General features: G+C 52.5%; 1 long non-coding RNA gene across 1 annotated transcript; it reads right to left on the reverse strand.

Annotated features, from left to right (window-relative positions):
- Window positions 1-3,494: 3,494 nt before the first annotated feature.
- On the reverse strand, window positions 3,495-8,071 carry LOC116573044. Its single transcript, XR_004278593.1, has 3 exons — window positions 7,988-8,071; window positions 4,820-4,908; window positions 3,495-3,565 (listed from the first exon to the last, which is right to left on the reverse strand). It is a non-coding gene; the product is annotated as an uncharacterized LOC116573044 (long non-coding RNA).
- Window positions 8,072-15,892: the final 7,821 nt, after the last annotated feature.

The following is a 15,892-nucleotide window of genomic DNA, read 5'->3' on the forward strand; positions in this document are numbered from 1 at the left end:
GGGACAGCGCCAGCAGCCATGGGCCACCCTGCAGGGATATGATGGAAGGTGTGTTGGGATGAGAGACGGGCTCCAAGTCTCCCCACTGTGCTGAGTCTGCTCCATCAAAATTGGCTTCCTTTCCGTCTATGAACAGAACATGTCCCAGCACGAGGATGCCAGTAGGTTCCATGTGAACCCAGAAGCTGGGAGGGAGGCACTGGGAAGGGCTGAGGCCATAGCAGGGTTTGGAGGAGAGGGGTGCCATGATCCTCAAGGGCTGGGGATAGAAGAGAGCCTGTGCAGTGAATTGCTTGGTTCTGGGCTGGCCCTGCTCTTGGCCCCAAAGACCTCTCAACACTGTGTGTAATGGCCTTCAGAATGGCCTGGATCCCACCAGACCAGGGAGGACTTCCAATGTCAACTGCCAAGGCCCCAAGCTCCCTGTCCTCCAGGTGCATTCTGGGAGCAAATTGGGAGCCTGCAGGGGGTCCGGCAAGATTTTCTTTTTTTTTAAAGATTTTATTTATTTATTTGACAAACAGAGATTACAGGCAGGCAGAGAGGCAGGCAGAGAGAGAGGAGGAGGAAGCCGGCTCCCTGCTGAGCAGAGAGCCCGATGCAGGGCTCGATCCCAGGACCCTGAGATCATGACCTGAGCTGAAGGCAGAGGCTTTACTCACTGAGCCACCCAGGCGTCCACAGCCAACACGTTCTTTAACTGTGCAAAAGATGCACATCCCAGTGAGAAAGCCCACCTTTACGTGGTGTGGGGATTATACAAGGTGACACAGGTAAATCACTTTGTCCCCCTCCTGACTGATGTAGTGTGTTACCAATGACCACTAATTACTAGAGCTTTAATGTTGATTGTAACATTTTACAAATGACCACCAACTACTACACTTTGAATAAAATTCAGCACCCCCCACCCTCCGGGAGCCTGAGTGAGTGGAAGATAGGTAATAATTTGTGATCGTCCTGTTAGCTGTGTCTCTGCAAGTGGCTACCTTCTGAAGACTTCAAAATCACACATTTGATGAAGCCGCTGAAACTTTCTTCTTACAAACACACTTCCACTATTTGGCTTAACCCGACTTCTCCCCAGAAGGGAGGGCAGTGTGGTCACCAGCTTACCTGCGCTGGGTCAGTCACCCCCACTCCCAGCCTTGGTTAACCCTCTCCGGGGAGCTCATTGAGAGAAAGTGACATCATCTCCTTGTTCCTGGAGAAAACAGGGGACCTGTCCCTGCCGTTCCAGAGCTGGCATGGGTACCCCCCAGGGACCTACACCCAGCTCCTCTAGCTTCTTCCCATGACTCGCAGCTGCTTCTAGAGAGACCCGGGGTGTTTCTGAATCCAAGCTCTGCCCCCTGATTCACCCCTGAACCTTCATCCAGCGCCCAAATCCGGGAGGTCCCCCCACTACCTGACCCCCAAAGATGAGGCGGTCGGAGGGGGGGATTCCCCACCCCTTCTGCTTGTCAGGTTTGCTTGCTGAATACCAGAGCTGCTGGGAGCAAGTGAGAGGAAAAGGCACCTTTGAAGTCCTCCCTCACGCTGAGCCGCAGAAAGCGGCTTGTTGTCTTATGCAGGGAGCAGTTGAGGATATCAAAGGGAAGATGGGATGTTAAATTTTGAGTGATCAATGTTTAATCGTTGGAGTTGTAAGCTGTCAGGAGTGATGCTCGAGGAGAGGTTCCCTGTGAATCGCAGAGTGTGCGATGTGATGGCAGCAGGGGGGACCAGCCCTTGGGAGTTCCTGTGAGTGCGGAGAGAGCGGTGGAGCTCTGGCCGGGGCTCACAGCCCGCCATGCACGGACTCGCTCCGGTGGGCTTGACCACACTGTGGGCGTGATCAGGAAAGGCAGGGCTGAGGGTCAGGCCTCTATCGGCCCCAGGAGCCATCCTTTTTTTTTTTTTTTTTTTAAATCATGTTATGTTAGTCACCATACACGAACAATCTTTCATGCACTGCTTGATTCCTTCAGCAGTTGTTTTAAATGCAACGAGGGCGGGGGTCTCACTGGTCACACGGCCGGAAGAACCTAAAGATTCCAGCACTTGCCAGGAAACATCAATTTGCTTTTTTACTGAATCATCTCTGGAAAATTCCAGCCTGCCATAAGGCACCAAGAGAAGAGGTAAGTGTTGCCTCTGTGTTGACGCAGGAGGCCATGTGCATTCCAGAGCCAGTGATACGAGGATGGAGGCAGACCCTCCCCCTGCAGGTAAGGCCTGGCTCCATAAGCTGGTGTGCCTCTCCCTTCCTGATATCCTAACATCCAGGGGTGTCTCTCATTTCCTCAAATGGCTCAGAAAGGAGGAGAGAGCCTGCAGCCTCTTGTCTTGTAATCTGGCAAACCTGGAAAGTGTCTTCCTGGCACCCTGAAAATGGCACTGTCCCAGGCTTGTTGGGCCACCACGGCAGGAGGGAGCACAAAGACCAGAGTCCCAGGTTCAGTTCTCTTCCCTCTGGAGCTCACACTTTCTTGTCAGGGAGGCGGCAGGGCTCAGACAAGGCTGTGAGTGGGAAAGAGCTCTCCCTAAAAGCTTTTTTGGCTGGGGAGCAAGAGACAGGTCAGGGATCCCCTGCTGCAGCCTTCTGTTCCCAAATTTGGGCATCGTGAGAGGATCTGGAGAGGCTCCGAGTGGGTTCCAGGAGATCCAGTTGAGGCCAGGGATGAGGAGGGGAGTGACTGGCAGGAGGGGAAACCTGGGCCCCGGCCGCCCGCACCAGGCAGCGTCACTGGACCGCCCCGGGCCCCCACCATCAACTCAGCAAAATGCAATTTCACGACTCTTTGGGGGATTAAAGATTTTATTTACTCCTTTTTGAAAGCTTCAGAATTCTTCCTGAACATCAAATAACTGCTGGCAAACACATCCTGATGAGTAACGTGGAGTGAAACAGAACCAGATGGGCCCGCTCACTCTGGGCTGTTCGCAGGAGGGGGAAAAGGCAAATCACATTTGGAGTGAGGCTGGGCTGCAGGCCACAGGAAGCCCATCCGGAGGGGGACACAGATTTCCATGAGGGAGGGGTCAACGTCCCCTGGAACTGGCCAGGAGATGGGGCCATGCCGCCTGCCATCTGGCCTTGTCAGCAGGAAAAATGAGGAAGGGTCCCAGCTGCCGGACTCTTGGGGTGCTGCACCGGGACAATGACCACGAGGGGCCCCAGACGTGGGGACTGGGGCCACGAGGTAGGGCATTAGGAAGCCTCCGTGTTATGTAGAATCTGATGGCCTGCGGAGACAGACTCAGCTAGCCGCCTAAACCACACCCATTCCCCCTTTCTTTCTTACCAAGGGAAACCCCACATTTGTTCAAATCAGGGGAAGCCCTCCATTTCCCAGGTCCCCTTTCGACCTGGGGAGGCCCTTGGAAGCACCCAAGGAGAGCGGCAGGTATCTGAAAGGCTTATCTGGAAAACCGATTTTTTTTTTTAGGCACTGCCCCTCCCCCTTGCCACTCCCTGGACCTCCAGGAACGTGGACTTGACCCCACACATGAAGATGGTAGAACAGGAGGAAGAAGGCCAGATCCTGGTGGAGCCACTGTACCAAACTTGGACTTTCTCCCCCTGGAAAAAAATGTTTATTGAGAAAAATAAATTAAGCAGATCTTCTTTGGATTCTCCATGATGCGCTTGCAAAAGCAAATTCTAGTCCAGGATTGGCAGCCCCAGCAATTTACAGATTCCCCCCTTTTGCTAGTCTCCTCTCCCCTCCTGGAGCACAACATCCCTCCCCAGCCCCTCTCCAGTTTCTGAGACCTAGCTCCTCCAGGAGGCTGTCCCACTGCCAATGCGAGGCCTTGGGCCATGCCCCTCCAACCCTACCAAGAGGGCCATGATCTGCCTTCCCACCTCCAAGACCTTCCCTTGCTAAGGTCCTATCTCTTCAAGCAGAACCAGAGTATTCGATTCATGGATCCCTGGGCATAAGGGAACAGCCATCCACTTTGGGACGGAGCGGTTTCAACATGGTACGTTACAATGGGGAAGGTCAAGAGCACACCAGGTTGAGTTGGCTGCCTGAAGATTTCAGAGCCACATAAGAACTTGGGGAGCTGGTTCCGCGGTTTTCCACATTGACTGTCGTAGCAGCACCGTACTAGGACAAAACGTGAGATGTGGGCCCTGGTGTGTACTACAGACCCTGGAGGGTGGCTGCTCTGTGGAAGCCTGTGGATCCCACAGAGCACAGTACAAAAACACAGTGGCCTGGGGGCGACGTGATGTGTCCAGGCACTCAGCAAGCTGCCGGCAGAGCCCAGAGTGGCAGCTGGCATGACTGGGCTCTAGTCTCTCAAACCAAGCCTCAGAGATTGAACTGGGGCCTCTCCGTCTTTCTTTTTCCACTGCTCCCTCCTCTCCTGGCTCCCACAAATTCCTCTTCATTCATGCACCCAAACAATCTTTCTCAGAGATGGATCTAATGACCTATCTCTCTCTTTTAAAACACTTCGCTGACTCCCCTTCATTTGACATTCAAGGCCCTTGCCTGCTGGCTCCGGCCTGACCCTTAGGCTCATCTTCCACAGCACCTGCTCTCCTGCAGACACTTGGCCTCCCCCATGTTCCACCCTCAGCTCCCTGCACTCTCCCCTGTCCCAGAGCACGGGGGTGAGGTTGTGTCCCTTCATAATCCTGAGGCTGCACACCTGCACTGTCCCTGCCCCTTTCCTCTGCACCCCTGCCCATCTTGCCTCTCCTTCAAGGCCCAGCTCATTTGCCGCTCTGTGGAGACTTCTCTGACTGTTTCCTTCTTAGGCTGAGTGCCTGGGCCACCTGGTGTTGCAATAGTGGGCCCACCGCCTGTCCCTGTTCACTTACCTGGTACAACACCAGACCCAGGTTCCTGAAGGGCTGTCATCTTTACGTCCCCAGTGCCTGACTGCTTTTGCACATAACTGGCTTGCAGTCTGTTGAATAACATGAATGAATGAATGAATGAATGAATGAATGAATAACTTGGTTTCCTGCAAGCAGGGCATGCACTATCTTGATTAAGTAACAACAGTGCCCATTTGTCATGTTTTGTCACCCCCTGCACACCCCTCACCAACAGCACCTCAATTCCCAGTTCCCTCCTGGAATTTTCCTCTTCCTCCTCCCCATTGTGTGTGGTCTTGGCGGGAGGGGTGGGGGGCAGGGTTCCAGGCTCCTGCCTCCCATCACAAAAGCCGGCTCCTTCTGTCTTCTGGTTCACGCCAGGGAGTAACCCGGTGTCCTGACCTCTCTTCTGGGACTTTGCATCTGGGGTGGGTGACAGAGGGTGTCAGCCAGGCTTATTGGTCACCGACTACAGAATCTAAGTTGGTCAGATTGAAGCAGAAAGGGAGATTTACTTGGAAGTAGGTGAGGTGGTCCACAGGCTTGCTAGGAAGGCAGGAATAGACACAGAGACAAGCAGAGAGGCCAAGCCACGCTGACACAGCCGAACTGTCCTCATGAAGCTAACCCAGTGAGGCCACCAAGGCAGCGCACTGACCATGGGGTGCTGCGGCTTGCCCCGGGCACTGGGCATGGGTGGTGCCATTCTAATCAGTGCAGCCAGGTGGACTTCAGTCTGGCCATGGCTGCCCTCCATCTCCCTGCCCCCAGCACAGATGTGCTTGGCCCCTGTTTCATGGCCTTGCTTGTTCCTAGCTCACTGTACAGGAGAGGGACTTGGCAGCTGACCAGCCCGGGCACGCATCTGTGCCCTAGCTGCAAAGGAGCCCGGGACTGCCCGGATCCACCACTCTGGGTCACAGTGGGGGGCTGACTCAGTCGCTTTCACTCAAGACTTTTAAGAATTTCTCCAGCCTAGGGAGGAGGTGGTCATCCTGTGACAGACACCAAAAAAAGAATGACAAGAGCCACTGGACCCAGAGACAGAGAAGAAGGTTGGAGGTCACTCATCTCAGCCGTGGTGGCGTGCAGACCAGATGCTTCCCGCTACCAGGTGGTGGCCGTGATTCTTAACTCAGGCCCGGGGGAGAGGCCAGGGCCCTCATCCCTCTCCGAGTCTGCTTCTCGGGGCTCCTGTCACTTCTGTGAGCTCCCGACATCCTGCCAATAAATTCCTTTTTGCTGAAGTTAACCAGTGTTAGTGTCTGCCCGCCGCAGCCAAGCAACGCTAAGTGAAACCACATGTAAACACGGGTCCTCGCTGCTTGTAAAGCACTAAGGCAGCCCTGATAAGGCCGCAGGCCTCCTGACAGCCCCCTCTCCGGCACTCTTCCCAGAGGGAACCACTGGTATGAGCAGGCTGTGCCTGGCCCAGAGCTCGCTGGGCACCGGCCCATGCCCTACTGACTACTTCCCGGTTATCATAGTCTGTTTCACCGTGCCCAGGGTCTCCAGGTGGAAGATGAGCCATCATCACTTCATGGGCTACCAAGAAGGAAGGAATTTGTCAATGAAACTATGACCCGACGTTAAGGTCTACCAGTGGCAAATTGCACCTTGACTGCTGGTTTAGGATGTGAGCAAGGTGTGCGCATTAGACGAGGAGAAGCAGACTCATAGCAGCAACGCTCAGCCCTTCCTGTCCGGGCTCTCGTGCGAGCGCTCGGAGCGTATTAACTCCATTCATCATTCATTCCACTCCATCATTTCTGGAGGTTGAAATATAGTTATCTGTATTTTACGGAGGAGCAAAATGAGGTACGGAAGGGGGAGTTCATTTGCCCAAGGTTACCGGTCTAGCGAGGGGCAGAGCAAGAATTCGGAGAAATTCCGAATGTTGAGATTGTGATCCTTACAAGCAAGGCTATAGCACTCTGCGAGTGAGCACGTGTGCGTGTGCCTGAGTGTGCCCGTATGTACGTATATGTGTGTGCATATGTGGGTGTGTGTGCCTGTGTATAGTGTACACGTGTGTGCATTTTTTTTAAGGACTGTCATACCGTATGTACATTCTGCACCTTGCTTTATTGATCCCACACTCTCGTGGTGACCTTTCTGCACCACTATATGGACATTTTTCTAACTGAAGTAGAGACAAGCCATAAGGCCTTAGCCATCCTCCCAGGGATGGGCATTAAGGTTGTTTCTGGCTCTGTGTACCAAGGCTTTAGTAAAAGTCCTTGAAAAAGCCTCCATGAGCCCATGTATGAATGTTTCTCTTGGGCAGATAGGAGTGGGATTGCTGCCTCATAAGGTATGTGCAGTCTGAAGTGTCACAGGTTAGGAAGGTTGGGTGCGTCCCTGCCTTCACGGGCCCCCAGCCTGTGTCTTGCTCAACACGGGATCTCCCAGAACCAGCATGGGATCTACCACGGGGCATTGCCCAGCAGGTGTGGGGTGAGCTGGACTGAACCAGGGGTGCCTAAGAAGGAGGGTGAAGCACTGACCTGACCAGTCAATAGGACAGGGTTGGGGAGGGGAGGCAGGGGTAATGATGTGCCGGGCCCGAGTCTCCCTTTGCTTCACTGGAACACTCAGGGGTATTACTTGGATCACTAGGAATCTAGACAAGGAGGGAAGAATTCAGAAAAGGTTTCATAAAGAGGCAGGATTCAAGATCTGCCTGGAAGCACGGGGAAGAGTTTGCGTGGCTCCAGGGAACAGAATTAGATATGGCAGGAGTGAGATTCATAGAGCAGTCACAAGTGGAGAGAGCAAAGGAGGGGCTTAGTTCTGGCTGGTGACAGTTCGGGTGTCTGCGCGAATGTCTGAGGATGTCCACTCTGCTCAGGCAGAGGCAGACGCAGCTTCCCCGCCCTGCCTGTGCAGAGATCCCTCCCCTCGTGAACAAAGCCGGGGTCTCCTGCCCCTCCCCACCCCAGGCTTACAAAGCCCTCGGTGGGCTGAGCATAGCGCTGTGGGCTTAACCATCCCCCAGAGAAAGAGGGAGTCTCGACAGAGACAAATGAGACGCGACATCCTCCTTGCTCAGCCGCACGGGAGACCCAGACACCCCCACGCCCGTGACGAGCTCCCCTCCTCTGCTCCCTCATTATCTTTGCCGGGGTGTCCTCAGGCCAAAATAAGGCACCCAACCCCTGCCGGTACCTGGGTATCATTATGACAACTCCCACTTGAAATTATTTGTTTTTCTCTATTGATCTTGGTTCGACACTGGAAAAATGTATTCTTTGTAAGGCATTCCCAAGGGCTTAATTTGTCCATGTTGGAAGCCTTTTTTAATAGGATTCTGCCCCATTGTTTATTCTGCACATTGAGTTCCGAGAGCTGAGAATCAGCTCTTTTAATAGAAACTCATGACTAGGGTCCCTCTGCATCAGAAAGCGGCTACCGGCACTGCAAGGAGGACACAAATTAGGAGGCTGCCGAGGGCCTGTCTGATCAGAAGGCCCCTTGGGAGGCAGGGTTGCCACCCAGTGCCCACCAACCTCCTCCTGTGAGGGAACGCCTGGGGGTGACAGCCACCAGGTTGGTCAGAGAGCCCACAGGCCTGGAGCCTGCACCCGACCCCAAGCACTGGTGAGCCCATCCCCGACTAGACAAGGCTTTCAGAAGCTCTTCCTATCTTAAGTTGTCCCTAGGCTCCTAGGGCAGTGTTTCTCGAAGTGTGACCTACAGTACCCCAGGTCAGAATCCCCTGGGGAGTTGATGTAAATCCAGGTTTTCAGGTGTCCTCCAGACAGACCTGCCTGTCATGCGGCCCACACCTCAGGGGGCCCCTCTGTCATGGAGAGCCTTCCTTGTGCCCAGGCCTGGATTCCCAGCGCCACCGAGGTGGGAAATCCCAATACAGGACCAGGACCTGTGTGAGTTCCAAGCCCCATTTGTTTCTCTTCCTCAGAGACTGTGTACCTTCTCTCTCTTGATCCCGCGGCCTTCGAGAGTTGACCAGATGTCCCAAAGAGCTGCAAGGACTCAGACCAGTGGGGTCATCTCCAGGCCCCACAGTTAGACCCCTGTACCTGGCAGGCAGTCTGGCCAGTGAATTGCTCTCACTGGGCAGCAAAGCATGTCTTTCATTAGATCAAGGAAGATCAGACCAGCAGAATGGTGCTTACATGATTTTGAGTGACTCAAAGTGTTCTGCCTCACCCGCAAAATAAATACATAAATAAATGAAGTCTTGGCCTGGGGCGCCTGTCTGCCTTAAGGCCATCCCTGCCTCCAAACTGACTAAAATAGAAGTATTGAGCACGAAGCCCAGGAATCTGAATTTTTACAAATGTCCCAAGGAACTCTGACATTCCCTGAGGTTTGGGATTTGCTGGAAGGGTGGTGGTAAAAGGAAGAGTGCGTGGTTTTTAGAGTTACTCAGAACTGGGCCCCAGCCCTGGTTTGCAGTTAACCGGCTGGATGACTGTGAACATTACTTACCCTCTCTGGGTCTCACTTGACACTCATAAGCATTTTTGCTCCAGCATGGTTTTTAGAGCTCTTTTAAGAGAAAGGCAGCCTGCAAACCATGAGTATAGAAAGGCCAGGACCACACCTATGGCCTCCCCAGTTCCCAACCCACCCTAGGGCAGGCATCTAGGCCACAAGGCCTGAAATCACTCCATCAGTTGGTCAGCAAATACGTACTGAAACCCTACAATGTGCCCAACACTGTGCTCCGTACTAGTGAGGCAGAAACAGGCGTGGTCCTTTGTCTCTGTGGGGGAAGACTGGTACTGAACAGATGAATGGGAATTCAGTCATCAGTCAGGTGCAGCAGGGACTGGTCCCACCTGGGCAAAGCAGCTTGGTGTGGAGAGCTGGGACATCCTCACGCAACTTCACTGCCAACCTAGGCCCGACTGCCTGCCAGCCCCCACCCTGAGTCCTGCCTGTGTGCATCCCTTGGGAACCCATAGTGGGTCTGCATGTGGGTAGACCCAGGCTCTGAAACCAGGTTGCTCTCATGCCCCTAAACTAAGCCTCTGTCTTTGAAACCACTCTAGAGAGTCACGTTTTCCATGTAGAGAGTGATCAAACACACCTGAGAGTTGCCTAAGACAGAATTGACTTGAAGGCTATAAAACTACATGAATGAGAAGTAATAAGCTGAGAGAGTTGGAGGCCCACAGACCTGGTATCATGTCCTGACAGCTCCCAAGATGACTTCCAGCCCCTTATGCAAGATGAGGAGCTTGGAACAAGGCAGTGAAGTTCCAAATGCACTCTTCACGCCTCTAGGCTCCCACAGAACTGCTCCGGGGCTGCCTGGGGAAGGTACAAGGCCATCCGCCTCTGCTAGGTGCCCCCAGATAAACTCTCCTGGAAACAGATGTCCTAAGACAGTCTCTGTGGTGGTGACGCCACAGAACAGATGATCATGGCGCCTTTTTCTCTTTCAGCATCACCCTTAAGTCAGCCTTCATTTACATAGCACACTGTGTGCCAAGGATTCAGACAGGTCCTGCCCTTGAAGGGCACGTAGCCCAGGGGAGAAGGCAGCCAGAGTCACTGCCCAGGGCAAGTGGGTGCCATGGGGGACAGGGAAGGTCCTTCCCAGCTTGAGCAAGGAACCCAGGAAGAGGCAGACACTGAGCTGACATTCGAATCCGGCATCCTTGGCCCTCAGTGTCATGTTTTCTTTCCCCTCTCCCTGCATCGAGTAAATTGACACAGCCATCAATGGCCATTTAATGGAGTCAAATCTCCAGGTACAGTCTCGAGGGGAGAGTGGGGCTCCAGGGACAAAGGCCCAGGGGAAGCCGACTCATCAGACCTAGTCAGAAGATCAGGGCAGACTCTCTAGCCGAGCAGGGCTTGAACAGGAGGTACTGACTGTCATGGTCATGTGTCTGCTGCTGAGGACGGCTGGTGATCAGGGCATTCTACTTGTCTGCCATAGCACCAGTCCTCCCACTAATGATCACTCATATTTATTGAGAACCCCATTACCCAGGGGAGTCTGAACTACATGGCAACAATAAGTAGCTCTAAAATCTCAGGGGCTTAACCCAACAAAGATTTGTTTCTTCCTCACACAGCCTTCCTTGCAGATCCTGGCAAGGATCCCCTCAGCCACACAGCTGACAGGTGCTCCGCCATCCAAAGCCACCCCACTGGCCGCATGTGACCTTCCGGGTCACCACGGCAGCAGGAAAGACTGGCAAATGGTGCCCTGGCTTTCACGACCCGGTTCAGAAGTGATCCATGTCACTTCTGGTCAAATTCCTTTGGCCTAGGGCTCCTGGGTGACTCGGTTAAGTGTCTGCCTTTGGCTCAGGTCATGATCCTGGGGTCCTGGGATCGAGCCCCACATCAGACTCCCTGCTCAGTGGGGACCCTGCTTCTCCTTTACTTGCTCCCCCTGCTTGTGCTCTCTCTCTCTGTCCAATAAGTAACTAACTAACTAAAGTCTGATGGCTTGAACCCAGCACTTGTTCCACTCAACCACAGGCGTGGTGGGTGGGAATGGCCGTCTTCCATGTAGCTGGAAGGGGAGAAGCATTAGATCGGCAGTAGCACTCTCTACCCCCACCACTGCTTCTCTGCCAGATGTTGATTAAAAGCACCTTACCCAGATTATTTCACTGATTCTTTACAACAGCCCCCGTTACTTATAGGGAAACTGAGGCACTGAAAGTATGAACAGAAAGATCCTACCCAAAGCCACCCAGCTAGTAAGGAAAGACTAATACTTCAAACCCAGATGTCTGGGACTTAAACTTCTCTCTACCTCCTCCCAGACTCCCAGAGGTCATTGGAGCAAGAAGACTTCAGAGATGGGTCACTTGTGGTCAGGATCCGTTCACCAATTAGCCCAAGAAGGACATCCATGCCTTCTGGCATTAGACAGATGGGAAGAGAGACACCATGCTTCCCAGTGGCCTGGGACCAGCCTCAGCCCATTGGGATGAGAAGTCACCAGACTCAAATGTTTCTCAAAGAGGGAGGGAAAGGGGGAGGTGGCATGGAATTGCAAATCTGCCCTGAGCGGCTTCTGATGCCATGAGTGAGCGAGTGAGCAAACGGGCTTCCTGGGAACCGTGCAGCTCATTCAAGGGCTCTTCAATCACAGATGCCAAGAGCAGGGAGCTATGAACAGATCATAACTGTGGTCCAATCCGTGCACTGAGGTCTGAGATTTCCATTTCAGGGCAGGGGAAATAATAAGTAACCATTGACTCGCATATCCAGGTTCATTGACTTGAAAGGTCATATATTGATGGATAAAAAGCCAAGGTCAATATTTGATTTTGAGGAACAATAAATCTTGATATCCATGGAAAGAGGCCATCCATGCAGGTGTTGTTGGGCAGGACAGGGACGCATTCATGATGGGGTGATCCTGCCTCCTCTGTGATGGGTTCAGGAGGCTTCTGTGCAGAATATTGGAAAGGGGGCCTGGGTGTGGTTAGCAGTGTCAAGATCGCTCTGGGTGGCTGCCTATTTTGAAGGAAGTCCACAAAGAAAAAGAAGCAGGCACTGTTTTCAGGATTGTCGGAGGGGCCCCACTCTCACAGATGAGAGGAGATACCCGCCCTGCACCTTCAGCCTGCTCCCTACTCCCTCACCCTGCCGGCATCTGAGACTTACTTCCACTCTCACCAGGATGGGATGCCGGGGAATGGCCCCTCTCTGCTTTCCACCCCCTTCTCGCTTTTCCTCCAGGGTCCTCTTCTTCACCTCCCTTTGCCGACTCGGGTGCATTCCCACCGAAAGTTCTGCCCGTGCAGAGCTGAGACAGACCCGTCGGTATCTGCCCGTGGCAGTCCACGCTCTGGGCCCCGCCCCCACCTCAGCACCAGCTCGCGGCAGGGACACCCAGACCGCCGGCCAGTCCCACACCGTCGGGCATCTCAGGCCTTCACGAGTTTGCTTAGGCCTGTAGTCTGCACCCCACCCCTTCCCTCCCTCTCTCCCTGCACCTCTGCCTGGGGAAATCTCAAGAATCCCCAAACTCCTCCTTTGACACCGGCTCCTTTGTGAAGGCCTCTCACCCTCTCCTCAGATGGAGGGGGCTCCTCCATCTACCCCCAGTCTCACTCCATCCCTGCTCTAGCCCTTGTTTCATCTCTTAAGCCGTTTTTTGCCTGAGTGGCCATTGGTCTTCATTTTCTCGTGATTGAATTCGAATTCTTGAAGGACCGGGCTGGTCCTTACTTAACTCTCACTCCCCACAGCCTGACTGTGGCAAACACTCAGGATGCTTGCAGAATGAATGACTAAACAGCAGGAAGGACAAATCCACCAAGTAAGGGTCTTGGCACCTAGACTGGGAAGGGGCGAGCCCCCAGGCAGGGGAGAGGCGGTGAGCACAGGAGCCTGGATGCCGCAGAGCCTCACCATCCCGGACTCCTCTTCCTCACAGGCAGCTGCCCTGACGGTATTAATCAAGGCCCGGGTGTGTGGAAATATCAGTCCGCTCTGTTCTATTCAAGTTCCCTGGAACTAAATTATGTTGTCAGGATTGGACAGAGCAGGAATGGAAAAGACCAGGCTGGATGACATGGGGCTGTTAAAAGGAGATGAATGAGCCCAGTGGTTTCCATTCAATTTTTCAAGGTTTCCCAAGGCAAGTCTGACAAATACCACCTTATAATTTCCAGGCACCCTGCACGGTCCCCTCCACAGACTCATTTTTTTATTTCTGCCCGTCAGATTAGAAGGACAAGGGATCCTTTTTTCTGTCTTGCAAATGGGGCAATGGAGGAACTGGGGTGAAGGAAGCACTTTGCCCAAGGTCAAGGGCAGGCCAAGGTCAGGGCCTCAGTCAGTGACACAATCAGCAGGAGGATGCAGAAGGCTGGGTTCAAAGTGCAGTGCCCTCTCCGTCACCCCACCTGCTCAGCTTCCTCTGCAAAATGGAGCTGGCCAGACCCATCTGTCAGGGCTGCTATAAGATATCAAGGTGAAAACACACCTGGAAGCACTTTTAACTGGAACAGTGCTGTCTTTCCATCCATCCGTGCATTCATTCATTTATTCATTCATTCAACCCACGTTTACAGAGTTCCTACCGTGTACCAAACCACGTTAGCTCTTCACACTTAATGTCTATTCCCATAAAGATATAGAAAGAGGCTGAGAACTGGAGATAGGTACATACAGCTGGGTTTAATATCTGCCTTGTCACTTGCTAGCTGTGTGATGTTGGGTCAGATGTGAAACGTCTCTGATCTTCACAAGGTGGTTGTCAGGACAGGTCAGTTAAAAATAGGACAGCACCCAGCACCATCCTCTGCAGGGAGCAGGTTATAAATAAGAACTGTCGAGTCTGACTGTGTCCTGGTGACTCGTCCCTCTCTGCAGGAGGGGCCTCCCTGCACAACGGATGCGTGCGCTCGGCTTCCGGCTCCGCAGCACGCTGCAGTTGGGCGCATCTCGTAGCCCGGCGGTGAGTGAGCCTCAGCTGTAAACAAAGGACTAATTAAATTAGCATAAATGATTTTATGCAAATTAAAGACCCACGTTATGGCTGTTTATTGGTAGCCGCCTCCCATCTTGCCACCGCACAAGCTTGTTTAAAATTAATGTGCATAAATGCTCCAAATATCATATTATTAATAATGATAATAATGGTGATGAGGATGATAATAAACACGGGCCTCCTGGCCGGCTCTAACATCTCGGCAGGGAGTGTGCTGAGTGTCACACGCTCCTCAGGGAGGCAGCCAGATGCCACAGCTCCTTCCCGGCCACCCGGCTCTCACTGATGGTGCCATTTTGGCTTCTTCTCCTGGGTTTTGCTCACCTCTGGCCTCTTCAGATCCTGTCCATCTTTCAAGACCTGACTCAAGGTTGCTTCTCTGTGAAGGAGTCCACCCCTCCTGAGCTATAGAGATAGCTCCTTTCTATCAATTTTTGAAGCAACTTCTCCCCGGCAATCTTTCCATCAATTATCCCCTTGGACTCACCTGAGATCTGTCAAGGGGGTGGCAGGCATATTTACGATTCCCATTTTGTAGATGGACTAATAGAATTCAGAGAATAGAAACTACCCAAGGTAGCATAGCTAGGAAATTATAAAGCGGGACTACACTTCCTGTAGCTCATACATAGAGCACCCATGTGGTCAGCTGAGAGGCTGGCACGGAGTAGGGAATTAACGAGTATTTGTTAGGAAGGTAGATGTGAATGTGGACGAATGCATGAATAGAAAGTTTGCAGAGTGAGGTCTTTGTACTCTCTCAGTATGATAATGGCCTTCCTCTTTATTGCTACCTATCCAAGAGTCAATCCATCAGTGCACCTGTAAGTGTTTGAGGGACTACCGGATAAACATGCACTGAGTCTAAGCCCAAATATAGACGCATCCATGTTGTGCAAGGGAAGATGTACCCAGGCTTTCCCTAGCCCACAGAGCATCTTTGTGAGAGTGTTAGAAAGGCATCCCACCCTTCAACATAAGCAGGCTAGGCAGCTGAGCTGGAGTTCACTTCATCCCTTTGGCCACAACCACATGTGTGGGTTCAGGATTTATCAAGGACTTCAGAAGGTTAAGGGATTGGACCCCACTGTCTCCCCAAGAGTTCCATGGCACCTTTTCTTTTCATGATCTCCTAAGCAGGAACTGCCTGCCTACAAGGGTGAGGGTGTTTGTGTGTATGTGTGTTCTACCAGACTGTGAGGTGCTTGAGGGTCGGGGATCCAGGGTTGTAGAGCAAATGCTGGTTTGTCAAACGCTACCCACACAGGCACCATGAATAGAATTCTGGGGATCCATGAGCTTGGATGGAAAAAATGACAAGCTTCAGTTACAAATGAAGGCAACAAACCAGAGGCATATTTGCAATAGTATCTGAGATGTTTGTCAGCCGTAGAAATCGCAGGTCTTTTCCAATTCCATTAAAGTTGCTGCAGGTGTTTCAAAATGTTGAATACAATAAGGGTCAGTAGAATTTTTTCTGTAAAGGTCCAGGTAGTAAGTATTTTAGGTATTGTGGGCCGTATATCCTCTGTTGCAACTATTGCAGTCTTAGACAATAGGACCATCAGTGGGTGGGGCTGAGTTCCAATAAAACTTTATTTATAAAAACAAGTGGTGAGCCAGATGATAGT

Source organism: Mustela erminea, chromosome 14 (genome assembly GCF_009829155.1).
Source record: "Mustela erminea isolate mMusErm1 chromosome 14, mMusErm1.Pri, whole genome shotgun sequence".
NCBI classification, from domain to species: domain Eukaryota; kingdom Metazoa; phylum Chordata; class Mammalia; order Carnivora; family Mustelidae; genus Mustela; species Mustela erminea.